General features: G+C 35.0%; 1 protein-coding gene across 4 annotated transcripts in view; it reads right to left on the bottom strand.

Moving 5' to 3' along the window:
- Positions 1–24180, bottom strand: part of LOC111513790 (GTPase-activating Rap/Ran-GAP domain-like protein 3) — a 574796-nt gene that overhangs the window by 241205 nt on the left and 309411 nt on the right. Inside the window, exon 1 of one of the 4 annotated variants that reach the window (XM_074169580.1) lies at positions 16717–16916. The exons of 2 other annotated variants lie outside the window; for them this stretch is intronic. The gene's annotated coding sequence lies outside the window, so the exon portion shown is untranslated. Of the gene's footprint in view, positions 1–16716; positions 16917–24180 lie in introns of those variants that run through there. One more of the 4 variants, XM_074169583.1, reaches the window with a different exon arrangement.

Here is a 24180-nt window from a genome sequence, read left to right as displayed (position 1 = left end):
TGCCATTTCGCAAAATTCTACCCGTTTTGGTGGATCATCTCTATGCAAACCTTGCAGCCTAATTAATTCATAAAAATGTTTTTGTAAAATTCCCCATTTTGAAACTCGAGATATTCCCAAATCAACCGCAGCACTAGATACTGATGCATGAGGATAAGCATAAAAATATCCTAAAATGTTTATTTAATTTTCCATATCACCAGTCACCGCACTACTTCAATATGACAATCGGACAGTTTACGCTTGAAGAAGATATTGTATAGCGAAATGCGTGTCGTGGTATAGTGAAAATCATACAATAAACTGTACTGATTAATTTTGAACAAGTTATTGTCAAATCCATTATTTTGTTTTTAAATCAGACTTAGATCATGGAACACCTTTATCCTCGCCGAAATTCGGTTCTGAAATTTAAAATTAATGTTTAAAACTCTTTTGATATTCGAGTAGAAGATTGGAAATATAAAAAGTTTCACCATATGTATTGAAGGAGTGAATTTTAGAAGGCCCGAGACCTACGCTAAAATTTTAAGAATGTATGTATTATGCACTCGATTTTTGATTTTATTGGAAATGTTATGCTTGCATAGGAGCAATTTTTTTTGAATAGTTCATATCTCATAAACGGTCAGAGATAAGTATAGGACATAGCTGAATAATATACAGGGTGTTTCATTTGAAAAAAATCAATTATGGTTGTTTATCAAAGATACAAATTGAGATTTATTTTTGAGACACTCTGTATAAATTAATATTTGGGTTCCATTCTGAAATAACAATCGCAATATCTTATCTCAACGTTGCCAGAAGATGAGTTCGATGTATCAGTTAATTCATGCGATATTAAATATTAAAAATACCATGTTTTCGCCAAAAAAATTACAGAATAATTAGCATTTTAAAAACGATGAGAGATAAGTATACAACATGTTCAACAAGAGTAATTTGGATTTTGATGCAAAATTCTAAAATGATATAATATATAGGGTATTCGATTTGAAATTTCCAAGTTGATGTCTGTTACCTGTAGATGTGGCAACATTGCGGTGATGAAAATGTTTTCAAACGGTAGATCACAACCATCTACATTGGTAACCAAAATTCAAAATTCTCATCTTTTTTTGTTCTCTAGATACGTCTAATAGACCATCGAATATGGAATACCCTTATAAAATTAGTTCAATTCATTCTTGGTGATGTAAACATAAAACAAAGTATAATATTGAATCAACTCGTGCATAGACAAGTGAATAGAGCAATGAAAAAAAGAAAATAGACAAATAACGTGCGGAAAAAATCAAGCTGTCAATTTTGAAAATAATTGGCAAGTTAACAGACAAGTGTAGTGTTGTTTCAATTTTACTAGTTGATTATTTCACGGAATATATCATCATTACAGTTTCCCAGTCAGTTTTCAATCTGTTTTTTGAATTTATTTTTATTTTTATGCTTTTTATCCTATCTGGTACTGAATCCCAAATTTTCGCACCCATGTAGCTACAATGCCTTTGACCGACTAATTTTTCACATCTTGGTACCAAGGTGGTATGTTGTTCGTTTCTAGTATTATATGGGTGTTGAAGTTTGTTCAGTGATATTTTGCCCTCATGAATTTTAGAAATGATTTTCAAGTAGAATAACTGTTTGATATGAAAAACCCCTCTTTACATGAAAAAAATTCTAGTGGAATAAGTTCTTTTCTTACCATATATCATTTTCAAGATATGTTTTTGTATTACGTTCAGACTGTTTAACTGTTTATTGTTGACACCGCACCATGCTATGATTCCATGATTAAGTTGTGATTGCACTGATCCATAGTAAATTGTTTTTAACTGGAGGATTTCGAATTTTTTTCAATAATTTGAAACGTGATAGAAATTCACCTAATTTTTTGGTCAAACGTAACATATGTAGATCCCATTTCATATGTCGATCTAGAATTACTTCCAAATATTTGATCTTATTGATCTTATTGATTTGATCTTATTGAAGTTTCCTCGTTTATTTTCAAAAGACTCATGTTTGGAAGGTTGTTAGTGTAGGAGGTGAATGACAAGTATTTGGTTTTGTCCCCATTTAATGTTGATTTGTTATGCTCAAACCACCTGACGATTGTGTTGAAATCAACTTCGGTTTTTATTTTGAGTTGTTCCCCACGTGTTTGACTTATGCAGTACAGCAGTATCATCAGCAAAACTCAAAATTTCACCTGCTGATTTTAGTGTAACAAACTATTGATGCATATGGTGAGTAAAACAGGGCCCAAGAATGTTCCCTGCGGGACACCATATGTAACTTTTGCTTGATTTCTCAGTATACCATTGATATATACCACTTGTTTTCTATGAGAGAGATACGATCCCAGGAGGTCGTACATCTTGCCGCGCATGCCAATATTCTCCAATTTTTCTAGCAGCCTTTTGTGACAAACGGTGTCAAACGTTTTGGAGAGGTCGGCAAAGATACAAATTGCTGGCTTTGAATTGTCTCGTGCTTCATAACTTACTGATGTAATTAATATGGTGAATATTAGACGAACTCGTAATACAACTCCAGAAAGCGCTGTTTCGACTCACCAAGGTCTCATCAGTAGTGATAGGCTGAAACACAAATGTCGATCCAATAGATAGCGTCTTTTCATCTCTATAAAAATCAGCCTTTCACGATACTGCTCATTGTTGAACCTTCTTAACTCTTTTGGATCGTCGTCACCACATTGAAAACGATTTTTTTTTAAACAAAAAAACTGCCAGCAATGATAAATTTCAGGAAAATGAACTGCTCTCTGAAATGCTAATTCGCTTGTTTGTTATTGGATTCTGATTTTTATCCGAAATTTTTTATCCCGTCGGAATGGTGCAAATTGTGTTTGTTCATTACAGAGGATATTCATTGTGAGTTATATCATGTGTTAATTTTGAAGAAGTACAGATACAGTGTTTCAATCCCCAATATTCATTATCAGTGTTTCCTTTGTCGAATGCAAATATGAATTCCGTACATAAAAACCAAGATAAATTCGTGTCGAACTCCAACAGCAATGCCTTCGTTATTGACTATTCCTGAACGCTCGCAATGTCTGACATGAATTTATGTAACAATTCTGATACATATTTGTCTTATTTTTCTGTTCGGATAATTATCTATAAAAATACGAGTACTGGTCCTTGTAAATTTACCATATTCGTGGTGTTAACCCAATATTTCAATTATTTCTTGATGTGTTAACCGGTTTTTATAAAATAATAAATGATGGAAAAAATATATAATTCGAGTTAGAACAATAATTCAGGATCATATTCTGTACCTAAACAAACAATTTTGGACCATGAAGCCTTGTTTCTGTTATTTTCATCATTCTATAATGCTCAGCTTCAATATTTCATATCGTGAAATTGTGTGTTCAGGCTCACCCTTAGAAGAAGTATCGCCTAGTTGTTTTGTTTTCCATTCAATATAATATGCTAAATCATTTTTTGTGATATGAATAGGAACTAGGTCGATAGAAAGCAGAAATAATTTCAAATACATGTCATCTGATACATTCCAAGAAAATAATGAAAATAATCATCAAAAACTCAAGTCAGCGTGTTCGAAATATAAGTTTTTCACTATATAGGGAGTTCCAACGAAAATTTGATCCCCCTCGTAAGTCTAACACGGACCTACGACTAAGAATTGTTCGGGAATGCCGATTTCTGACTCCGGACATCTTCAATAATGTAAGGAACCTTTCGAAAGTAGACTGTATTATTGTATGGAACACTTCATCCATTGATTGTGTTGCCATTGACATTACTTTTCTTGATTTTCTCAATTAAATTAGCGACAGCGAATTTTCTGTTTTTTCCTTGACAAAACGTTCAACAGATATTTTCTCAATAACGAATCAACCAATTCCGAAAAAAAAACAGAAGTAATAGGGGGACAAAGGCCTTTCAAATGATGTATCACTCGACCCCCCCCTGCCATTGAAAAAAATAGTAGGGGTAGTTGCTGATCTCAGAGGGGCGAAGTTTCGGGTATGATTTTCATATCAGAATTAGTCCCCCTAGAAATAAAAATTGACATGTTATTTGCAATTTTCGATTACACGTCCGTTTCAGACTTACAGGGTGGGGTCAAAATTTCGTTGGAACGCCATGTATTTCTACTCATAACTTATTCATAGAAGAAATATTTCGATGATATTCAAGATGGCGATGGAACAAAAACTGCTAACTCCAGTGTAGTTGTTAAAATTTTGATAAAAGTTTTGAAATCAAATTGATGGGATAACCAAATGGTATTTTTTCCAAATGTTATAACCTCATAATGACGAACTCATGTTGACTTGATTCTCACATAAATCAAGGTGAGAGTAGGTGAATCTATGGATGTGGTCAGATTTCAGAATACTGAAGAATTTTAGTCATCCCTCGACGGTGCAAAGTTGGTCAGCGCGTCAAGAGTCAGTATTTTTGTTCTGTTGACGAAAGCTTATTAGGAATCAGATGTTTGACGGTGAGACCTCGTTAGTTTCAACTTATGAGAGTTGTCGTTCGCAAATTTTGAAAGAGATTCATTTCACGATAGACATTTCAAAGTGGCTCACTAAGGAATTTGAAACCTTGTCTATTGCGAAACCAGGTATTAGTATAAAAAACTCTTTAGAGTTCATACAACATACAAAAAACATTGTTCTGCAAGAAGGTGAGGTTTTGGTTTCTTTTGATGCTAGTTCCTTATTTCCTAGCATCCCAATTCCACAGACTTTGCAATACCTCAGGGAATTACTAGAGAAAAATAATTTCAATGATAACAAAATCGGTGAATTCGTTTCTCTTACTAATTTGTGTATGAAACAAAATCGGTTCCAGGTAGAAGGTTGCTTTAATGAAGAACAGGAAGGAAAGGCCATGGGAAACCCCTCATCCCCCTACCTGGCAGACCTGTTCATGAGCAGATTCGAAATGGGAACCAAAGAAAAGTCAAAGTATTTCCCTAGGATTTGGCTAAGGTATGTGGACGATATTTTCGCGATATTCGACACCAAAAAATCGAATATTGAGGACTTTCTTTCTTTTTTAAATAATAGATGTCCATCAATAAAATTCACGTATGAGTTAGAAAATAAGAGACAACTACCATTTCTTGACGTTTTGGTAACGAGGAACCAATATGGAGGGTTAGAATACGATATATGTAGAAAAGAAACAAGTAAGTACAAGTATATTCCTGACAGTTCATATCACTGTGGACAGCACAAACGTGTTGGGTTGAATTTTTTAGTGCATCGTCTTTTGACTTTCCCTCTAACACATGATAGGTTCCGAAAAAAAAAAAAACGTACAATAAAGGAAATAGCAGCCACTAACGGTTTCTCGAGGGGTATTGTAGATGACATAATAAGGAAGAAGAAGTTTAGGTTAAAAATGAACGAAATCTCGACTTTCAGAAAGGACAAAAACCAAGATGAGTACATTTCAGTTCCATACCACCAATATACGAAGAACTTTGGAAAGAAGTTCAAGGAACTAGATATGAAGGTGGTTTTTTAAACAAGTCATACACTACGAATCCTTTTGGGAAGTCCAAAAGACAAAGTCGAGATACGAAATTGAATGTAAGGACTGCGATGCAAAATATTATGGACAGACAAAAAGATCTATTGAAGTAAGATACAAGGAACATATAGCACACTTAAAATATGGAAGACCTGAAAAATCAGCAGTCGCCCATCATATTTTGCAACAAAACCATTCCATAGACTTCAGTTCATTAAGATTAGTTAGACAAGTTAACAATAATAGGCAACTAGATGCCTATGGGAGTGTAGAAATAAGTAAACATGATAATATTATGAATAACGATGACAAATCAATACCAAATAGCATACTATATAGCTTGTTAAAATAATATTATTGAATTTACATAAGGACACAGTGTTAAAATAAATTTAGAAATATTGTGAAATTAATTTTTATATAGCTGAAAATTGTTTTATATATAACTATAACATTTAAACATTACATAAGGACATATTGTAAAATAATAGATGAGGCAAATTGTAAAATTAATTTAGGGTGGTATACCTGTATGGTTTACCTGTATAGTATACCTGTATAGCATGAATAGCGTTAGCTTAGGGAAGTTTCCAGTTTAATCTTCTTCTTGCAGATGATCACTTGGTGATCGAAACACGTGTCGAGGTATTGAAAATAACGTTTTGGTGTTGGGAAAGAACTCCAGTAATATTCAGAGTTTGTTTTATCACATGTTATTACTATATTTTTGATTTTACCACACCTTCAAAAAATTATTTATTGATTCATTGCAACATTCGTGAGCAAATATCAGAAAATAGCTTCAGCCACAAAATATTTGTGGAATTAGGTACGTTGAGAATTAACATTATTTTGAATGGGCCTTTTTACTTGGGAAAATCTTCCCATTATCAATCACGAAAGGAGTGTTTGAGAGGGTCAATGATTCAACTTAATTTCTCAGTGGGATATACTCACATTTTTTAACCTACCACTATTTTAGTCAGCGCAGCGTTAAGCCCACTAGGGCGAGATTCTCACGAAACATTTCCAGCGTTCTTATTATATCCTGTGAGGCGTAGGACGTATGTCGAATCATAATACAATTTCAAATGATCAGAACTTCTTTGGAGTATTGTTCTCGTGTATGGAGATCCGCCCCTAAGCATAATTTGAAGCTGGTGAATTCCATCCAGAGCCATCCGCCTGATTGGAGACGCGAACATCACTTGCAACCTTAATAGTCTGGATCGAAGAAACGTTGGAGATTTGTCTGTCTTTTATAGACACTTTCACGGGAAGTGTTCAAGTGACTTGGCACATTTGATTCCATCAGAAATACGCGACGGACTGTGGCTGCTCATCGTTTTGAGGTTCAACTCAGTATACCTCGAACTTCACAGTTCAAGAACTCTTCAATTTGAAGAACTGTGTTTATGCGGATTAAACTTCCTGAGAACGTTTTTTCAAATGGATTTAGGCAATAGCGATTCGAATCCAATGTGAATCGCTATTTTCGCACAGGCACCGCTCTTAGAGCACCTTAAAGATTTTTCTGTAGTGCTTATGTTTTGTCCTTGAAAAAAAAAAGATTCCCACAGTTTCGTATAAAGATGAAGAAGTAGAAAGCCACAATCTAATTTTGTAAAACTCACATCTCAATGTTATCTGACATGATACTAAAACGGACAAAACTTTTGGAACAACATAATATTATCTATAGTTGGATCTGAAAGCCGTGGATGTGAATTCCAATTTAACTTTAAATTGCTCCTGTGCTAACCCAAAGCGTCTCGCTAGTAAAATATGAAATATTTGATATGAAATTATAAGTTTTTCAGCATCTTTGACTCTCACGAGAAACAAACATTTTGTATTTCAATAATAGAGAAAGTCTAAAATCTGGGCATAATCTATACTTACAAAAATGTAAAAGTTTGTGAGGATAAATGTTTGTGGCTCTTTCACGCCTAAACGACTGAACGGATTTAGAGGAAACTGTACAGCGTATACAGCTTATACATCAGAATAACATACAGGCTACAATTTACAAAGGTTTTGTGCACTAATATTAATGTGGATGTTTGTGAGGATGGATGTACGTATGTATGTTTGTGGCTTTTTCACGCCTAAACGACTGAACGAATTTAGATGCAACTTCAACAACTTATACATCATAATAATATATAGGCACAATTCACACGAGGTCTTACCTTTTAATGTGTGATTCCTAACACGAATTGGACGATGGCAAGTGAAAATCGGTCATTCAGATTAGGGCTTGAACCATCGACTAACACAGCAGTCAATTCGAGTGATACAATTGTCGTTTGAATCATTTATTATAGACAAACTTTGTCTTTTACACTAAGTCATTTGGACGAATCGTTTGAAAGTTATCATGATAAGATTCACTTGACGCAACGCAGTAAACCATTACGCGTTGCGTTTACGCGGGGAAAAGTAGGGGTTCAAAGATTGTATTGAATTTCGTCAGTTTTGAAGTTGGAAACCTAAAGTTTTGGGTTGATAAATAAGTATTGTAACTATTTGTTTAAAATGGTCTGTCAGGATACTGAATGTGACAAACCAAATTCTACGCGAATGAAGCCGCGGACAACAACTGGTTTATAATATTACTGTTGTTTTTATTCTAATTGATTGGAACTCCCAAAAATATCGATGTACGCAGTTCTGACATCGAATATCAAATGTAGACAATTTTAAATTGCATAAAGATTATTGGGAGTTGTTTGGAGGTAGGTTGCAGAAAACCATGAACGAGAGTGTGGAAGCATTTGCCTATTTTCGGTGGGAGTAAACTAGAGCAACACTATTATGAATGATTTATTGATATATTCAATGAGTCTATGTCTCTGTTGGTTACGCGCAATCAATTTTTCGAATAACAGATAAACGATAAGTATAGAGAGCACAACCAACCGTATACTTTGAATAAGGCCGCGCTCCTCATGATATGAATAGACATTGAATACGCCAGTGCGGTAAAAATAATCGATAAAATCATCCGAAACTGGAGTCGAAGGAACACAAAACTCACGGTTATAACATATGATATGTTTTTGAACAGTATGAGTTAATTTCATAACTACATGTTTCAGAACTCCTCCATTACATCATATGTCCTTTGTTGTTCACCGACTCAGTGGTTCCGAATTTTAATTTATGATTCGTAGAATGATCTTTCATTAAATTCGGCATGGTTTAAGTGCATGTTTGGATCCGTATCTCCGACCAAGCCAACCGAATTGGAAGTAAATATATAGTTCTAGATAGTTCCGAAACGAATCATTTTAGATATTTCAGAAAAGGAGCTATTATAGTTTTCTCTGTTTCAATTCAGTCGAACGATTTGAAACTGTAAAAGTTTCAAGGTTGGAAGAATCGATATCTTTACAAACACATTCGTTTCAAACATGAGAACACGAAACAAATTTCAGATTTCATTTTCATTGAAAATTTTCAAAGCACTAATTGGATTTTTCCCTATAGAATTTTGTTTTCAGAAGTCTAATGGACTAAAAATTTCATATCTGGGGAAACGAATCAGATGAAGATCTATCCAGCGGCCTGGAAATGTCAACCTTCATTACTGTGATTCTCGGATGAAAATTCAAAGCATTGAATTTTTGAATTTTCACATCTGCCTTTCATTTGCATGCACAAACTCTTAATTGGTCTTTTAAGAGCTTTCATCGCAATGTTGTTTCCAAATGAGATTTGTTTGGAATAATTTTCAACTGCGACGGAAAACTTGAGGTATATCTTACGAGAGCAATTTATTTTTTCTTGACAACATTTTTCATTCGCAGAATCTTGACACTCATATGAAGAGGTTTGTAATTCTGGTTTTCATCTTTTTTTGATGATGGGTGGAGAAACAAATCATATTATAATTACGCAGTGACTGTGGATCATTGAGTTTGATTTTGTAAATGCAGTGCATATAAATAATCATGGAAAAAACTGAACACAGAATTTTAAAGGTGTATGTTCGTTTCAAATTTTCTATAATATACAAAACACTTGTCTCTTGTTTATTATCACCACCAGCCCAATCAAGCAATAGTCACTGAAACTATCATACATCGAGCCGTCTCCAAATTTACTCAAGTCGTTAGAAAAATATTAGAAAATTATTTCATACTGATGAATAAAATGAACCCACTTGCGGATATATAGGGTCTTTTATTAAATAAAGCAGAGTGTGTGTCAGATATCATCGACATTTTTTACTTGTTTAAAAGACTTATTGATGCCGTTATTTGTAATTCGTAATTTGGTGAATCAATTAGAACAAGGGTACTTACACTTTGATAGCTGTTATTTGATGTTCACTTAAACTGAAGTTTTTATATGTAACACATCAAAATAGAGTTTTTCACAAACTTTGATTCGGTACCACTTTCAACTTTCAAACGTGAGTTTAACTATGTTGAAAAGCTTGTTACTTGAACGTCTTCCAAATGTCCGCCTCGGCTTCTAATACATCTGAAACGTCCAAAACGGAGGTGTTCCATCTTGTTGAAACCACATATTCAGTCGAGTTTGTATTGGTGAATTCTCCAAGAGATTTGGCAACACATGTTACCTCTTCCCATTGAGAATTCCTTCGAAAATATGAGGTCCTATCAAATAACCATCAATGATTCCGCACCAAACATCTCGTTTATTGCATCCAATGAGGGTTCGCGTCAGATCAACAGTGACAATTAGGTTTGTTTATTATACCGTTGTTATGGAACCGGCTTCCATCACTCCATAATATGTTGTTCAGAAAATATATACTCTTCGAGAAAGTGACACAAATCATGAAATTATGAAACAAAAAAATTTATTGGCGCTGCGGGACCACTTCATTGATTCCAGTGTCGCATTTGCTTTTTCAGCTGCAGGAAAACCCGGAAAAACCTGCAGCACATCATCTGAAGATCTTGATCTGCCAATGTTCTTCAAAAATATCGTCTGAAAAATTTGATTAGAATCACATCAAACTGATATCGAAACAGGTAGAGACAAGATCTCGCATAACTCATGAAGGATAGGTTAGGTCAATAGTGAGTGGGCCTATTCGACTTTCCACCGCAACCCGCAAGGGTTTATTGTGGAGCACACCTATTCAAACTCGACCAAATAAACCCAGCTTCTCAACGAAGTCGATTAGTTTGTATGATGAGTGGTCTTTCAGATCAGATGGTAAAAGTGCGGTTCTACCAAACTCTGAAAACCTGATTCGATCCGCAGCGGGGCAGGCACAAAGTATATGCTCTGCTGTTTCATCATTTTCCAAACAGAGGCGACTCACACTGTCTTTCAACAGTCGAGTCTCTACATATAATGATTCACACGATAGTGCCTGTAAGAAGGCTTGTTAGACATCGTGGTTCATCTCTACTGTAGTCCAACAACTGTTTGGTATTAAGCTTTGAAGGGCGAATAAACGCCTTGAAGTGAACCAATCCTGGAAAATTTTGCCAGAAGTCTTCTTGACATCCAGGTGTTCGATGTTTGTTTGGCAAAACCTAATGCAATGCCTATGACCGCTTCTGGTCCTCTGAAGCCACTTGTAACACTCTAATTTGCAAGGAAGGCAGCAGCCTCTTTGATTGCCTGGCCAGTGTGGCCAGGAATCCAGACCAGAGACAATTCGAGGAGAGTCGTTTTCGACAATTTACTACCAACTTAGACGTTGGTTGATAGGAGTCATGAGCTTCCAACGCCGCTTGACTGTCCGAAAATAATTTTATTTGTTTGAAGGTGATTGACAATGTTTCATAATGAATTTCACTAGTTCGGACTTCCATTGTCAAATATATGAAATGATTTTGAATCCCTGAAACAACTAAAAAAGAAGAAATAAAAATGAATAGCTGAAAATAACAATTATATTAAGCAAAAAAACCTGAAATGAAATAATAGTGAAATAAAATACAAGTAAAAATAGAACAATTGAACAAAAATTAAAAATGAAGAAATGAAAATGAAAATAAAAATAAAAAGTTAAGAGATTCCAAGCCAAGTTAGTTCACGATGTTTCGATAGTTAGTATCTACAATCGTCTTCGGGCGATGACTGGAATGGTCCCTCCGAGAAATGACTATTTATGGGTCGTTCAAGTCCTTTCACTTATCCCCGCTTTCCATTTTCCGCTTCACTGGTTCAGTGGGAGATGACCGTTTGGCGGGAGTTGACCATTTTTCGCTTGATGATGGGTTTCCATATGTTGCGTAACTCTACGCTAGCTTGGCTGAATACGTTGTTGGACAACATTAATGCGGCTTCCTTGAATTTTCTCCTAAACCAATGTTCCTCTCTGTGTATGATCTCAGCTTGGGAACACTCGATGTTATGTTGATGGGTCCAAACATGGTCTGTTATTCCTGATTTGCTGGTTTCCCCTCGCTGTGTGTGTTTCTTGTGCTGGGCAATGCGAACATTCAATGGCCTCTTGGTTTCACCAATATAGTTTTTCCGCACTCGCAGAGTATCCGGTAAATGCAATTCTTGGAATCGCAGTCCGCGTTTGGTGGCCTGGTTTTCGTGAGTCTGCTACGGATAGTGTTACCGGATCTGAAGCAGGTTCTAATATTGTACTTGGACCCAATTCTTCTTATCCTCTCCGATAATCCTCTGATGTAGGGAAGTGCAAGCACTGGTTGTGCCGGCTTCTCTTCCTTGCGAGGCTCCTGCTGTCTTTTAGCCAAAGTATTTTCTACCATCGCTTTGGAGTAGCCATTCCGTCGAAGGTCATTTTTAATGATGTCTAGTTCCTTCTCGAGGCCTTCCTTCGTATTACAGAGCCCGAAAACACGGTCTAATAGAGTCATGATGATTCCTCTTTTAGTCGATTGATGGTGGTTGGATTCGTGGTCACCCGAAGACGATCGTGTTTTAGGGATTTCAAATCATTTTATATATTAGACAATGGAAGTGCGAACTAGTGAAAAATTTTATTGACGTGTGTGAGGTTGAATTCTACTAATCTCTCCACACACATTAGCATAGATTTCCGCTTGAAATACAATCGCATAGGTCCCTAGGCAGGTTGATATCTCTGTCCTGGGTCTGCTGAACTGAAAACACCAGAGCCCGAAGGTGTTTTTGATCCATCTGTGAACCAACAACTATTTGCTCATGAAGATACTCAGACGCATAATGGGGGCATCAAGTATGCAGGATTCGTTGAAAAATATTGACATTTTCTCATCCGAATAAAACCATTACAGAATACACCATCTGAAATGATTATTCATGAAGGTCACGTTCTTGAAATTAATGCTGATTAATTATCTCAAACACCAGACGGAAGTAAATGAGAGATATCAGTCATATTTTGCTGAAAGTGTATTCAAAATTTGATCATCAAATAACTTGAAAATTTTTATTAATGTGTAAAAATAAATTCCTGATCATGTGAATTACATTGTATACAGTGTGTCGCACCTAAAACGAAACAGATCAATTATCTTCAAGGCACATTTGTTAAGAAAAAAATGCAAAAAAGGTGAATTTTTTATTCAAGAGAGACTTTTTTTTATCATATTCTCAACTAGCACACCTTCTTCACCGTCCATTGGTTGACCATTCCCTTAGAATTTGAGTAGGGAAAGTGTGAAATTATAAAGGTGCTTTTATATGGTATTTGCCAAATATTGGTCATATGATGGTTTTCGTAAGACATCTGCATAGAGACCGAAATTTTTGTGAAAACCTACGTTTGTAATGAAATAAATATATATGATCATTGTTTCATATGGGATATTGTATACAGGGTGTTGATTGAAAATGCGGCAAACATTTGAAGGACTATTCCTTGGACTGTTCTAAGGATATTTTGGTCTTTGGTGATGTTTGATAGGGCGCTTTATTTCGACGATACGGAGCGGAAAAAAATTTCGACAATAACAATTTATTACCAAAAATTACATGTTATGTTTCTTATTCCACAAGAACTGTTGAAAATGACTACCTTCAATCTTTCCTCATCGACTCTCGAACCCTTTCAAAAACACCAGGATCACTTACGCAACATACTATTCAAATTGAATGTCTGCAGCCGTTTGTGGTAATCGGAATGTTGTTGATAGATACCAACGGAATTGTTACAATATTCATTACTTGGTAGGTCCAGTGTAGTACGCTGTACTTTTATTTCGGCTACGTTATAATTTTATAATTACCAAAATTGTTATTGTCGAAATTTTTTTTGTCCCGTATCCTCGAAACAAAGCGCCCTATAAAAAATCATCAGAGGACAAAATATCCTTAAAATAGTCCAAGAAATAGTTCCTTGATTTTTGGCCGAAGGTTTGATAAACATACTGTATAACCGATGACATAGAAATGATTGTACTTGGCGATATTCATATTGGTACAATCTGTATATTTTTTCAAACCATTCCTCTCCTCTCTAGGAGTATTTTCTCTAAATTCAATATGGTGTGTGACGTCATATATGAAAAATTTTGAAAGAACTTGATCTGCGAAACAAAAAAAGATGTTTGCTGTTTTTGAATACATTTCAAGAATTCTTTTTAATGTTATTTGTTATTTCATTTCAATTCTTGAATTGTAACTTAGTGAACTTTATTTTTTGTTTTACACAACATCAAGTTATTTGACATTTTTTTTATACTTAAATGTTGTCATAGTGTCGCCATATTGCAACGTTGACAAGCTTCATTTTCCATAATATTTCAAACAAAAAAAAAAATATTTGAAGATGAAAGTTATTGGTTATCGAAAATACATCTATTTTGAGTACAGATTGAGGATATAATTTGGAGAATACAAAAAGGCCGATTATTCTGATTCTCCATGAAGAGATTTATAAATTGTGTATATATGTATTCGAAAGACTTTTGTTTTCAGATGATTTAAAGGAGTTTTTTATGTCTTGAAATATTTAGTGAAACTCGTAAAATTCTAGACATCGTGGATATAACTCATATCCAGTAATTTTCTTTGAAATGATGGAAATTCTTTATTTTATCAATATAATGTCTATATTTGTATCAATGTATTCGAAACGTTGGAAAGAGAATATTTTTATCAGCAATCTAAAATAACGTTATTTTAAAACTGCCATTCCAACAATGCAAAAAAGAATTATTTGTTTCGAGGTGGTTGACAATGTTCCATGGTGAATTTCATTGGTTTAAGCAAAATATTGAAAATTGAACAATTGAAATGAAGTAAAAATTTGAAGATTTTAAGCCCAGTTACTTCACTACGTTTCGATTGTTATTCTATTTTAATTTTTTTGCTTAATATAATTGTTTTCTTCAGCTATCCATTTCAATTCTCGATTTTATTTATTTTTTCAGGGATTTCAAAGTATAATTCATTTTGGTTCGTTTTAAATTCATTATGTATCATTTGCTCATTTGCTCGGGATTTTTACATTGTTTCGAAACAAAGGTAACAAGAATGCTCTGTGTAACATTTGCTAACAATGAGAGATATTGAAACAATTATACAGATAGGAGACATGACATACGTTATTCCAGAAGTTAGTCTCAAATTTACGTACAGATAAATATACCCCCAGATCGAATAATCAGACATTAAAAAATTTAAAACATTAACATATTTTGGTGAAACAACAGAAACAATTGCGGGATTTTTCGGAAAAAAAACTCTGTGGAAGTAGCATTCAGGTCACATGCCAGGTTATTTGATTTTCTTTTGAATGCCAAAGATGAAGTGGACAGGACGGGACATCTGGATTTTATGAGCTTAAGTGTCCGGAGTGTAATAGTGTTGATGTGGGAGAATGTGGCTGAAATTTCTAAAAATGGTATGCTGGACATGAAAGGTTCCTTCAGACGACAATTTCTTCAATTCGAACAATTCATAAATTTTACACTATGCAAGCAAGGGTTGGAAACTCAATTATTTGGAAATCCATAAGCATGACTATTGCGGGGATATCCTATATACTTAACCTGGTCTTCTTGCCGGTTTTCAGATTAGCGTACCCACATTGTCACAAGTAAATAAAATTCAGGTAATATATTCATTAAAGACCGTCTGTTATCACCTATAGTGTTTTATAGATATATAACGGTTAACTTCATTGTATATTTCAGTTTATTGTATTCGTTTAAAAATGTATATATTGGTCAAACTGGCAGAACAGTTAGGAATCGAAGCCAGGACAATCATATGAGCTATATAAATAAGAAAACAAATTCAACATATTCAAATCATCTTTCAGAAGAATATCATATCAAAGATTTTGAAATTTCACACTTATAAATTAAAGGTTTGAAACTGAATCATTTGGAAGCAATGGAAATTAATAAACTTCAAAATTCAAACATTCTAATAAATGACCAACTGGATTTGAGAAAGAATTATTACTGATGTAGAAGTGAGGTAATATGCTTCAGGTGATCATAATTGACGAGGTACCTCAGGTAGAGGTTCAGGTAGTTTGTTGGAGGTAGTCTCAATTATGGTATATAAATATTAGTGTAATAAGCAACTTGTAGTATCCAAATCACTGTTAATAAAGCTACTGTGGGAAGTCTTAATTCTCATTTCTCACAATTAAAGGTACACAATTTCTCACGTTAAAAGGTAAGACCTCGTTAGTCCTTAGCTCGCACAAGTTTTTCCACTTCTGAGAGTTGTCGTTCGTATGGGGGCGGCAGCTGATTAACGGAAAAACAGATTTTTTTTTTAAATTACCGATGTTTTCGAACTGATTACATTTTTATCTGAATTCTAAGTTGAAAAGTCAGAATTAGATGAACTTTCAATAAAATTCAAGTAATATTCGACACAAAAATACCAGCCAAACATTCAAAACGAATGAAATTGTACTGAATGGAAAAAGATCCCATTTTTCCATATTTTTTTAAATTTTGTGAGTTACACCCAGTTAGAATCGGTATAAGTTTTCAAGCATTACATAAAATAGGTAAGTCGTAAGTTGAGTCGAATAAATTTCACAAAATTCTACCTAGAGGTAAACAAATCTACAAGATGGATGTCCACTATATGACAATACTTTTCATTTGACTGTCAGGCAAACATTGCTAATGATATTTTTTCCAAAAAAAAAAAAACTCAAAAATTCTCCAAAATATTCCAACTTCTCACCACCCACATATTAGCTCAAGGAGCCGTAACATTCTCATTGCATAACACTCGTACCCACCTCCTTAAAACAATGCAGCAAGCACCGGATCGGTTGTAGCGAACGACCGCAATAAAAACATCGCGTTATCTTTGGGGCACACGGTCGTTTGTTTCCAAGGAGGTCCTCGACCTCTCGATCCGGCGGAATGCGAAGCTTCTACTGAATTTTCAAAGCTTTCGCGGGCGCTTTCATAACGCGCGTCTCGTCGCATCGGACTGAAACGAAAAATACCGCGTGTGCGCGTGTGTTTTATTATATTTATGGAGGTATGAATCACGCCTACCAGCTATATCGTGTTGAGGTTTCAGGAGGTGAGAAATGATACGGGGAGAGAAGCCCACGTCAAAGGATATAATCTAGGTATTCCGGGATATGAACTGATTCCAGTGGATCTTTCGTAAAAGGAATATTAGCGGTATCTATAATCTTTCTCAATCTGGATTTTACTTCACTATACAAAATATGTACTCACATAACTTACATATAAGGTGATCTGAAAAGTTCATAGGCCAACACACAGACAGCGCTACTAGTATTGAATCCATTTGATTTTTAATCAACTCCAACCATCAAAAGAGAAATATACAAATTTCACATCTTTCGGACTATTACTTTGTGAGATAGAACATTTTGAGTAAAGCAACTTCTGTTAGTTTGAAGAAAATGGATAAAAAGTAATTACGTGTGTTGATAAATCATTGCTTTTTGGCGGAAAAAATGCTGTTAGAGCCAAGGCTTGATAACCAATATTCGGACTCTGCACCAGGAAAATTAACCGTTGAGAAATGATTTGCTGAGTTTAAACAAAGAGAAATGAGTACCGAGGACGATGCACGTAGTGGACGCCCCAAAGAGGCTGTTACCAACGAAAACATAAAAAAGTCCATAAAATAATTTTGTATGACTCCAAAGTGGAGTATTTGGGTATACAAAATCTCGGTTCAGAGTGGGTACCGCGTGAGCTCACAGTCGACCAAAAACAACAACGAATTGATTATTATGAGCACTGTTTGAATCTGTGCGACCATGAAAAAACTCGAATTTATACGTCGATATGTGACAATGGATGAAACATGACTCCATCATTTCACAAAAAGAATCACAATGATCGTTATCTGACTCCAAAGCCTTCAGAGACGCAATAATCGGTTGAAAATATTATGGCATCATTGTTTTGGAATGCGCATGGTGTAATATTCATCGACTATTTTGAAAAGGAAAAAACCATTAACAGCGACTGTTACATAGCGTGATATTCACATCCCACTTCATCCAAATCAGCATTCTTATACTCCGGGAAAGTCTATTGATTCGGCCCTTCACCATGTGGTTGGCAGAATCGAAACATCACTTGACAACAAAGAATCCATCCATTGATATCGAGGGAGCGTTTCATAAAACAACCTTTCCAACCATTACTTAGCAACTAAACTCCAGTAATGTACCCCTGGTAGTAGAAGAATGGATACTCAAGATGCTCTCTAGTAGAGCAATACGTAGCAATATAGAATACATCACACTGAAAGGACTGGTCATAAAGGTATGTCCACAGGAAGGGGTCTTAGCACCTTTCCTTTGGAACATAGTTCTCGATACCCTGATCAATCGCCTCAACAATGATAGATTCTACCCAATTGCATATGCAGATGACAAAGTTATCTTGTAGACCGGCAAATTTGTGAACACACTGTGCGATAAAGCGCAGGATGGGCTCAAATTAATAGAAACATGGTGTAAGGAACACTCACTGTCGATCAATCCCAAGAAGACTGAGATGGTCCTTTTCAATTGGAAAAGAAGTTTACCGGACTTAAAACCTCCCGAAATCTTCAAAAGCAAACTAAACTTTTCTGAAGAGGAGAAACACTTTGGTACTGCCCTCGACAGGATGCTAACATGGAATTCTCACCTACAGAGTAGATAAAAAAGAGCATATGTGGCTCATGAGCAATGTCGGAGGACACACATGGGGTCCTATTAATAAAAACATGGTGTAAGGAACACTCACTGTCGATCAATCCCAAGAAGACTGAGAACTCTCACCTACAGAGTAGAGCAAAAAGAGCATATGTGGCTTATGAGCAATGCCGGAGGACAGTAGGACGCACATGGAGTCTTTCACCCCGTGTGGTCACCTGGATCTACACTGCAATAATATGACATATGCTAACGTACGGAGCTATTGAATGGGGGCCGAAAATTCTACAAGCAACGGCCATCCAAAATGTATATCAAATACAGCGATTGGCTTGTTTTAACATCATAGGAGCCATATTGACTCGTGTATGAGGTTGGATTCTTCCAATCTCTACGCACACTATTCGTAAATTTCCGCTTGGAATACAGTCGCATAGGTTCCTAGGCAGGTTGATATCTCTGTCCTCGGTCTGAGACTGAAAACACCTGCACCAGAACCCGAAGGTGTTTTTGATCCATCTGTGAACCAACAACTATCTGCTCTTAATATTTCCTTCTCCCGGTGACTCCAGTCCTCAAGAACAGTACTTTACAAGGCAGTGAATATTACTGTGTGTAGTAGTGAATATTACTGAAGTTTAATCTCAACACAAAACCGTTATTTTCAACACCTCGACACGTGTTTCAATCATCAAGTGATCATCTTCAAGACGAATATTGAACAGTTCAACCTGGATGATTGAAACAACTCATAATCCCCGTAGAGTCCAGAATTGCATTCGTGGGGTCAGCCTAGCACTACTAATGAGACCTATGTGGGTCGAAATAGCCTTTGACTTCTGTAAGATCACGAATGCTTTGTTTTTTTGCTCTGAGTCTCACTTGTAGAGTGATTAGAGTAATACTGAATGCCAACAAGACACGACTAGGTCATCTGTTTCCGGAAAGAGCAAAAATTTTGAAATTTCATTTTCTGGTGTGAGACTTTCATTTGTAGAGTGATTCAAGTTTTGCTTCCACTTCGCAATTGGAAGTTTTGATGGAGTTGCAGAATATATTGATACCACAGTTTCTGAAACGGAACTGATTTTCTTGTAGTAATGTTTTGTTCGACAATGTTCGACAGTGGTATTGCAGAATTGAAATTTATCTTGAATTTCTGAAAGTTTCTGTAATTTGATTATGATCAGGTGAGTTATAGTCACTCGTATGAAAGCAATGCGTTCACTTTGTATATACCTCATTTGATTCGCTGAAACTTTGCTGGCATTTTTATTTGAATGGCTCAAGCATCAAGTACATGAATTCAAGTAGAATGAATTCAAATGAGTATAAATCTTTCAAAATGAAATAAGAATCGGCTTTTGCCATTCTAATCAGATTAATTCATGGTTGCTTCCAGTATATTCTCGAAAAACATACATAATGATCGCCCTTACAGTGTAAGGAAAAATAGAAAAGAAAAATCAAGTACACTATATTTTCTACAAAAAATGAAACGTTGAAACTAAATACTAATTTCAAGTATTATTAAAAATTTTCAAAGTAGAAAAAATGGGCAAATGATTGGTGGAGTGACTAGAAATATTAATAATAGGGAGTAAATACACAATTATCACGAAACAATACACAAGGTTCACTACCTTATTGGATAAGTCACAAAAATCTCAAATAATTTTTTGCAGACAAATTTAGTAGTTGCCACTTCATAGTGCAATATGTCCATAGTTTTCAAAAACCAATCTTGCTTCGATACTTCAGTAAGTAATTTTTTCTCTATATTAATTAGCCATGTTGCGGATGGTAGCAGACCCAGCTAGAAAATAATTTTGTAGCAACATATATTGCAACGTTTTGTATTCAGTGGGTATTAAGGTCATTGTAGTTTGAGTAGTTTCATAACAGAGAGCTGAGCTTTCCATTCGTAATCATCTGCCGACAAAAGACACAATCATAAAGAGAGTAACTTTTCATTTTCATAGAACTTCTTGCCACGTCTGGAAGATGCTTCTACTTCATATTCAACGAGAAAAGTATTATCAAAGATATCTTCAGAACAATGAGCTTACAAAATGAAAATCTCAAATAAGTTTCACATTCATTTCTATTTTTAAATTTTTTTCGAATGAAAACTTTGTAGTCAAAACTAATGATTTTTCTCAAATCAACAAGAAATTGATAACACTGATTATTGTTATTAGAAAGAATTATAATAGGGAAATCAATTTATTTAAAAGTCGGTTCATGTTGAAAGGGATAAAACGTGGTGAACTGTTTGGGATGTAAAAGAGTTCTCACAATTTCTATCGAAATTGAACCCTGATGAGTAGGTACTAATAAGGCAATCTATATACATGAATGCATGAAGTTTGGAGAAAACTTACTTTTTATAATGAAAATCTGTATATTTAATTCATAATGTTGAAGATTCTACGTTGAACTTGAGAAATGTCTCATAAAAATATCAATGCACCTAAAACTTTTTTTTCCAAATCAGCTGTGGTGGTTCTGTCATAAAACCCTTCCAGTTTTTTTTTTCAGTAATTCGCCTTGTCTGACTAATTTTTCTATAGTAATTTCACCAGACTTCTACACCATTTGGAAATGGATAATTAGGCACCAAATTTTTCAATTTTTCAGGCTGAAAATGAGGAATTTTTCAAGCTAGATATTCCAATGAAGCAAAACAACATATTCTGAAACAAATATCGCCCCATTTCATCTCCCGCACCTTAGATCTACTCTTGATTATTTCACTTGTAATGACCACAACATTCTATATCCTTTCTGTAGTGTATTTCGTTTCCGAAATATCTACTTTCCTGACTGTACTACATACTGTTTTGTTTTTATGTACGTCTCATGAAGGATTTTTATAATGTCCGTTGGTTTCCTGCATTGTAAAAGCACATTATTTTTCAGTTGTTGTTCACATCCTTTCCGTAATATATTATATAATATTATCAATTGGGGGAAGTATTTTATTTGTTACATAGTAACATCAAACCCCAGAAATAGCAATATCTGATAATTTTTATGTTTCAATTTTTTTTCTTGCCATTTCAATAGCCTTTTGCACTGGTCTAGGTATATATCTTTCTTTCAATTTGAACCTATATCTAAAAAAAGTTAAATATCGGGAGTCTATCCTTTTCAGAATAACATCCTGTATATTCTTCTCCATATAAATTCAATAAGCCTTTAAATTCATAAATTCTATATATCTAGAATCACCATCGATCTAAAAATGAATATCATCGATAATCGTAAACATGTGAATTTTTGTTTCGCAGTATTGATATGATAAGGGTTTCCATATGGCTTGTGAAAGAGTCCCTACGGAGTTCAAATTGATACTTGGAACATGTAACAAATGTTGATTTTGCGCATCAGCAAAGTGAATTGACGGCAATTGTTCTTCGAATTGCACCCAATGGAATCCCCTAAACACAAGTAACGATCCAATCTAAATGATAGAGCGAACAAATCGAACCATGTTATTCTATTGTTAAAAGGTAGACGCTGGAAAGGTCACATTGTAGGGAGGACTGAACTGATTGTCTTCGATGCGTTATTATCGTTAAAAAAGTTATTTGCCTGGACGATTGAAAACTTTATTTCTGTCTGGGTTGGCATGTGTCTATTAGCTTTTAATAATTTCGTATCCATTCATTGATATTTCACACCCAGTTCATCAAAATTAGGTAGGTAAATAGATTCAAAATAATGGGGAATATTCCTCAATTTGGATTATTACAGCAAATGCAAGTTTGAACAAAATAAAGTTGAGTTTAATTCATGAGTTTTTCAAATTCACTTCAAAAAATATTCGAATTGATGTTTCATATGTTGGGTTATAATTTTTAAAGGTTGAAATAATTTATACGTACTTAGATATTCTACTTTAAAACAGGAAAATTATCTTTATAAATCAACAATTAAGGCAAAATATAAATTATAGTTCAATACCACCTCCACAAGCCACATAAACAACAGTTGTTTTATTATTTATTTATATAGAGGAAGATAGGTTAGGTGCACAAAATGTCACACAATGTCTCGGAACTCGAAACATAAGTAAACAGAACAGCACTCTGAAATATGTCATCTTTGTTTGTCTCATACAGGTAACAGATTCATTGTCCTTAATTAGCTATAACCGATGTTGCCAAATGGTGAAATAGAAACGAATCCCTTTGAATGTTGAATGCATTATTTCATTCCTCTTTTTTAAGTATTTAAATATTTTTTTAAAGAAAGAGGTTGAAATGATAAGTTTAAAATGCGTTGTTTTAGAGCTCTTTCATGAAAACTACTTGATTTTCGTCCGGAGGAACATTCCCCATTGGGTCTCTTCGATCCCACGATGCAACTCGTGATAATTTATTGAGGCTCACACACACACATTCAAACTCAATCAAATGAATCCAGCTCTTCCACAAAGCTGATTGCTTCATTCGGAGAGTGATCTTTCGGGTCAGCTGGCAAGAATGAGACTCAGTAAATTACTGAAAACCTGATTTGCTTCGCGTCGAGGCAGGCTTTCGTCAGGTAGGTAAAAAACAAAAGTAAATAGCTTGAAAGTAGGTCTTCTATGACATCCTTCCGTGTACCCACCAGCCAGGAGATGCTTTCCCGGTCCTCTCAGGTGAACTGTGGCCATCCAGGTCAGAATAGTTTTTGTGAGCCATCTTCTGAAAAATCCTATTATCTACAGCAGCCATAGTGACAAACTTTTGGTTGGTCGATATTGACGTTATCAGATGTTCAAGGTGTTGGATTCCCACCATTATGACTGCAGCTATTTTTCAATATGAGTCAATGTGATCTTTGAGTCAGCTATAAATGATGATACATCAGATTCAGCTAACAGGGATTTTCCGCGTTTAGTTTGGGTTAATCATCGTTCGAACCGAAATTGTTTGCTGACATGCTCATCAGGGGGAGTTTGTTTCCTCTCCTTATGCAAATTCTGCTTCAGATTCTGGGGATTTTGGTGCAAGGGAAGAGTTAGAGAAGAGAAAAGCTCTTGTTCTCGAGTAGTAATACAGGGAGGACATATTTTTACGACGAAAGGCGCAAGTTATCTAGTAGGTTCTGTCTGTGGCACTGAGATGACCAAGAGTCATACATCGTTTCGGCATGGATACATGCAAATACTGCAGGATGAGGCATCATTTGGGGAACTTTCACCTCCATGGTGACATCAGTTGCACATTAGTGAAATGAATAAACAACAATGATTCAATGAATTGCAGTTGAAGGAATTCCCTGTACATAAGTAACGATCCAATCTGAATGATAAAGCAAACGAATCGAACCATTTATTCTTTTGTTGGTGTGAAGGTCATATTAATGGTGACAACTGAATTGATAGCCTTCGAAACGTCATTATCGTGAAAAAAGTTCAATTGATTAGACGTCTGTGAAGTTCATTGTTGTCTGTGTTGGTATTTGCCTATTGGATTTTATGAATTTAGTTTTTCATGTATTGATTTTCCACACACAACTCAACACGGTGACTGTAATAATAAGAAAAACAAGTTATAAAACATTGGAATAGGC

This window comes from Leptinotarsa decemlineata, unplaced genomic scaffold (assembly GCF_025532065.1).
Source record: "Leptinotarsa decemlineata unplaced genomic scaffold, Ldec_3_MD MMD2_P_RNA_scaffold_5, whole genome shotgun sequence".
Taxonomy (NCBI): Eukaryota; Metazoa; Arthropoda; class Insecta; order Coleoptera; family Chrysomelidae; genus Leptinotarsa; species Leptinotarsa decemlineata.
The sequence above is the reverse complement of the archived record's forward strand: the minus strand, read 5'-3'. Positions and strand labels throughout refer to the sequence as shown.